Genomic DNA, 5,465 nt, shown 5'->3' with positions numbered 1-5,465 from the left:
CCCTTACGCGAGGGGCACACTGATGGGTTTAATGACCAAACTTAACGGGATTAGTGAATTCGGGTTTAATTGCAAGTAAAATGAAACCACAGGGACGAAAATCGCAAATTTAAAACTATTAGACTAAAACTGCAAATTTGGACAAACCACAGGGACGAAAACCGCAGTTTACTCTTTTTATAATTTTTCAAAGCTTTTTATATGTTATAAAAAATATATTCATTTCTAAAAAGAATTTACTAAAATTTTCATAATCCATGGGTTTGAACGTTTTATTTTCTAATGACATTCGCTCGTTAATTTGATACAATAGGTTATGTATAAAACCAAAAGAGACCGGGTTCGGCCGAACCCGGTGGTTAACATGTGGCTCCGCCACTGCTCCCACAACCACCGCCAATGTCACCCACCAACGCCCGCCACCACAACCGATCGTTGCCACTATCCATCGTTGCCACCACCAACCACCACCACCTCTCACCACCTTTCACCACAACTACCAGCACCGTCGCAACTCAACACCAAATTTATTTTATTTCTTCGTTTTTTTCGGCCTACCAAACAACACAAAACTTGATTTTTCTCATTCCTACATAGTAATCAAAGTATTAAACAAAACAATAGAGTGACAATGAGCTACTTCATTTATCTATTCATTCGTTCACCCCGTACCAAATAGACCTATGCCTTCGTATATAGAGGTGCACAAATTGATTTAAAACTCAAAACCGGTTTAAGTTAGTCAAAACCAGTTTATATGCACACATCTATTCGTATACGATAGATATTAAAAACAACAAAAAAAAAAAAGTATTAACACGTCACATGCTATAAATAAATAACATATTTCGCTTGGGTTCTGTTAACGTCCTCTTCCTGTAACACACGTAAACCTTACCATTACCAAATCTACATGCCATTGTTCACACCACCACTAATAACCTAATTCACCACTCACTCACTCACTATCACTATGGCTGCAACCGCCGTCAACCTACCAGTTCCACCGGTAACGAACAAGCTGACGCAGCCGACGATGACCAGCAGCTGAAGAAAGGAATCGCGGAGTTTTACGACGCGTCGTCTGGTATGTGGGAGAACACATGCACCACGGCTATTACGACTCAGACGACGTCGTTCAACTCTCCGATCACCGTTCCGCTCAGATCCGTATGGTTGAAGAAGCCTTACGTTTCGCCTCACTTTCCGGTACTCTTTTATTAATTATTATTATTTATTTATTTATTTACTATACTCTGTTTTTTGAACTAATTTTATATTATTAGTTTTATTATTATGTTCAATCGTTTTATGTTATATTGCTCTCATTTCGATAATCGAAATTAGCTAGAGGCTGTGATGACGTCACCGTTGATTACAAGCGGAGAAAACTATGCCGGTTTTGATGACTTCACCACCATTGAACTCGTTTGTTATTGAATTTGTTAATGTTACAGTGATTTGTGAATGATATTGCTTACTGATTATGTGCTTGTGATTAGTTTTATTAGATTTGTAGTAATTAATTAGGTTTTTGAACAGGACTGGATTATAGACGAAATGAAATCTCACAGGAATTGAAATCAACTAATTAGATGAAGTCTGTGCAAATTGTACTTTTACAGTTTTTAGTTTTTTAATGTATTATTCCAATTAGTTAGTAAGTGTAGTTTGTAACTTCTTACTGTGAATTTGTTAATAATTTTTATTAGATTTGTAACTGTTAATTAGGTGTTTGAAATTTTAGGGATGGATTATAGCTGAAATGAAATCTCACAGGATTTGAAATCAATTAATTAAATAAGATCTGTGCAAATTGTGCTTTTACAGTTTTTACTGTACTGTTCCGTTAAGTTTAGTTTGTGACTTCTTACTGTGATTTGTTGTTAATTTTATTAAATTTATAACAATTAGTTAGGTTTTTGGAATTTAGGGCTTCGATTATAGCTGAAGTTTGACAGGAATTGAAATTAATTAATGTAATAAAGTCTCTGATGCAATTCTTACTTTTACAGTTTTACTGTACTGTTCCATTCAAGTGTAGTTTGTGACATCTTACTGTGAATTTGTTATTAATTTTATTAGATTTGTAACTATTAATTAGGTGTCTGAAATTTTAGGCTGGATGATAGCTGAAATTTCACAGGGATTGAAATCAATTAATGTGTCTGCTCACTTATGCAAATTGTACTTTTACTGTACTATATTGTACTATTTAATTAAGTGTGGTTCTGAACTTCTTGCTGTGAATTGTAATTTTGATCTTTGTCCTGTGTGAGTTGTGTTGCAGATGATCGGGAAAAGAAGCCTAGAACCTTAGTTGATGTTGGATGTGGCATTGGAGGTAGCTCAAGGTATCTAGCAAAGAAATACGGAGCTGAATGTTTTGGAATCACCCTCAGCCCAGTGCAAGCTGAGAGGGCTCAGGCCCTTGCTGCTGCTCAAGGATTGGCTGATAAGGTATTGTAGTTTGTTAAGAATTTGGTGAAAATGTTGCAAATCTTTCGGTTTTTGATGTTTGGTAGTTAATTGGATTTGTATGTTAAGTGGGAAACTAATTACAGTTTGGAAAACCTGCAACATATTATATAATCGAGTTAAAGTTATTGGTTGTTCATGGTTATTATGAACATATGATTCTTGAACTAACCATGAATGTTAGCAGGCTTCATTTCAAGTTGCAGATGCTTTAAACCAACCATTTCCTGATGGAAAGTTTGACCTGGTTTGGTCAATGGAGAGTGGTGAGCACATGCCTGACAAACTTAAGGTTAAAATTTTTAAACTACCCTTTTGAGTTCAAATTCATCTTGTATAACACATCTTAATATTAACTTCAATTTTGAACACAACAGTTTGTTAGTGAGTTGACTCGGGTGGCTGCACCGGGAGCCACAATTATCATAGTAACATGGTGCCATAGGGATCTTTTGCCTACCGAAAACTCCCTTCGCCCTGACGAACAAAAGATCTTGAATAAGATTTGTTCCAGCTTTTATCTCCCTGCTTGGTGTTCTACAGCTGATTATGTGAAATTACTAGAATCACTTTCTTTGCAGGTAAACTCCATCACTAATCACCTAAACTTACTACAATTTTTCAGTTTATATCAAAAATTTCAAACTTTATTTTAAAAACTTTAAATATTGAGGGAGCTACCAACTACCACACACTCAACTACCTCCTTATTGTATGGATTTGGTTGTTGGATAACAGATAAAAAAGCAAATGGCTCAAAAACAGTTTTGTCCATTTTTTAAAAAATAATTAGTGTACCAGCTATGTAAACAAAATGATAGTACTTCAATTATTAGTATGTATTGCAAATATTAATTATGTGCTTGGAGACTTTCGACCCGTATTCATTTAAGCTAATCTTTTTTATTTGACCCGTTAGTAAGTGACAGGAACAAATAATATCATATGTGAATTCTATTTACACCTCACCTTATAAATAGTTTTGAGTGTGTGAAATTGCTGCAATTTTTCAGGACATAAAAACAGCAGACTGGTCTGGCAACGTGGCACCATTTTGGCCAGCTGTAATAAAAACAGCATTGTCTTGGAAGGGCATTACTTCATTGCTTAGAAGTGGTACATGCTAACTTTTTCTTTGTCTTTTATACACGTTTTTGTGTATATATACACACGCACCGTGCACGCAGACACACACATTGAGACCACTTAATAAGGGGACCAATTGTAGTATAGTGAAATATAATCAGGTGCACATAAGACGATAGGTAACCGCATAACCGCCTTGCTATCTCTCGTCCACTAAATCTTATATGCACCGTGTACAATTGTTTTAAGTATATCTGGTGGTTATGTGCTTAGAACTGTGAAAACCACATAAAGGGGTGTTGCTATATAAATTTATAATTAATACATTAACTAGTAATTATAGAAATATGCTCGGGAGCTGGCTCGAGCTTGATAAGTGAAGCTCAAGTTCAAGCTCATCTATTAAACAAGCTTATATTAAGGCTCGAGGTCGGGCTCGAGCTCGTTAAAGCTCGGCTCGATTAGAACTTTTAACAAGCCGATCCTGAGTATCTCATGAACCTGCAGCTTGGCCCGTTTATACCTACCCATAAGTGTTTGTGATTTTATATAACTCTTTGTTTAATTTTCTAATATGGCTATCGTTAATGGTTAAATTTGATTAGGATGGAAGTCCATAAGAGGGGCAATGGTAATGCCATTAATGATTGAAGGGTTTAAGAAGGATATAATAAAGTTCTCCATCATCACATGCAAAAAGCCCGAATAAAGATGGAGTCAATCACATGTATGTATTATGCGTTATCGTTATCGTACTAGCGTTTCTTCTATTTTGGCAAGTAACCATCTATATGTACTATGAAGTTTGCCATTAAGTTTGTCGGTCGAATCAAAAAGGTTCTAGCATATGCATTATATGGGGACCGTCTCAAGTACGTATATGCATATGAATCTTGAAAAAAAATATCTTTAATGTCTGTATTAGTTATAGACAGTCATTTATGGGATAGAAACCAAAATCTTATGTCTTGACAGCCTATACTCCTCTTATAGGGGAACCCTTATAGGAAGTTAGGAACACCCCTCGTCCTCTCAAAGACCTTGTTATAACGGGCGTGTAATAATCATCACTTAATAGGGGACCGAGTCTACATTCACGTGGGCATATTGTTTTAATTATGATTCATAAGGCGTCACGTAACCATACGTCATATAGAGAACTGTGAGAACATAAATACTTGTATAATGTGGCGGTTATGTGATTATTAGGTGTCTTATGTTTCATAATTAAGGCAATGTGTATAGGTGTTTATGTGATTTTATGGACTAAAATTGATTAGGATGGAAGTCCTTAAGAGTTAAGAGGGGCAATGGAACTGCCACTAATGATTAAAGGGTTTAAGAAGGATATAATCAAGTTCTCCGTTACCACATGCAAAAAAAGCCAAATAAAAATGGAGTCATTAACAAGTATGTAATTAGGGATGAGATTTTTTTCCAAAATACCTATACACATTTATTACCTGGACTGGTATCTGTACCCTTACCCGTCTATTCAATACAGGTAAGGGTATTCAAATTTACTGATTTTAGGTACAGGTACTTTCGGGTATATGTTTTTATTAGGAATATGCATAGGTTTTTATTATGATTTCTAAAACTCATAACTCTAAGCATGTGGTTATTGGGATATCCTCAAGGTTTCAAACGAGTTTTTCAAAACCATTGATAATCAAAATATTAAGTACTAGTTCTAATTAAACCAATCAAACCCTAGTTCTATTCTCTTCTTCTTCCAATCAATAACTAGTAATAGCCACCGTGAATGGATTTTATATTATAGTTGATTTGTTTCATTTTAGTTTTGGTATTATGTTTTTGGTTGTGGTATTACAGTTTTGGCTATGGTATTATAGATAATTGATTGTCAGTACCGTACCAGTATCGATACCAAGTTTAGT

The 5,465-nt window shown here is 35.2% G+C and overlaps 1 pseudogene; it reads left to right on the top strand.

Moving 5' to 3' along the window:
* The first annotated feature begins 973 nt into the window (after nucleotides 1-973).
* On the top strand, nucleotides 974-4,410 carry LOC143618287 (gamma-tocopherol methyltransferase, chloroplastic-like; annotated as a pseudogene).
* The last annotated feature ends 1,055 nt before the right edge of the window (nucleotides 4,411-5,465 follow it).

This window comes from Bidens hawaiensis, unplaced genomic scaffold (assembly GCF_021521415.1).
Source record: "Bidens hawaiensis isolate Kalapana, Puna unplaced genomic scaffold, B.hawaiensis_p1.1 tig00067376_1, whole genome shotgun sequence".
Classification (NCBI taxonomy): domain Eukaryota; kingdom Viridiplantae; phylum Streptophyta; class Magnoliopsida; order Asterales; family Asteraceae; genus Bidens; species Bidens hawaiensis.
This window is presented reverse-complemented; position numbering and strand designations above follow the sequence as displayed.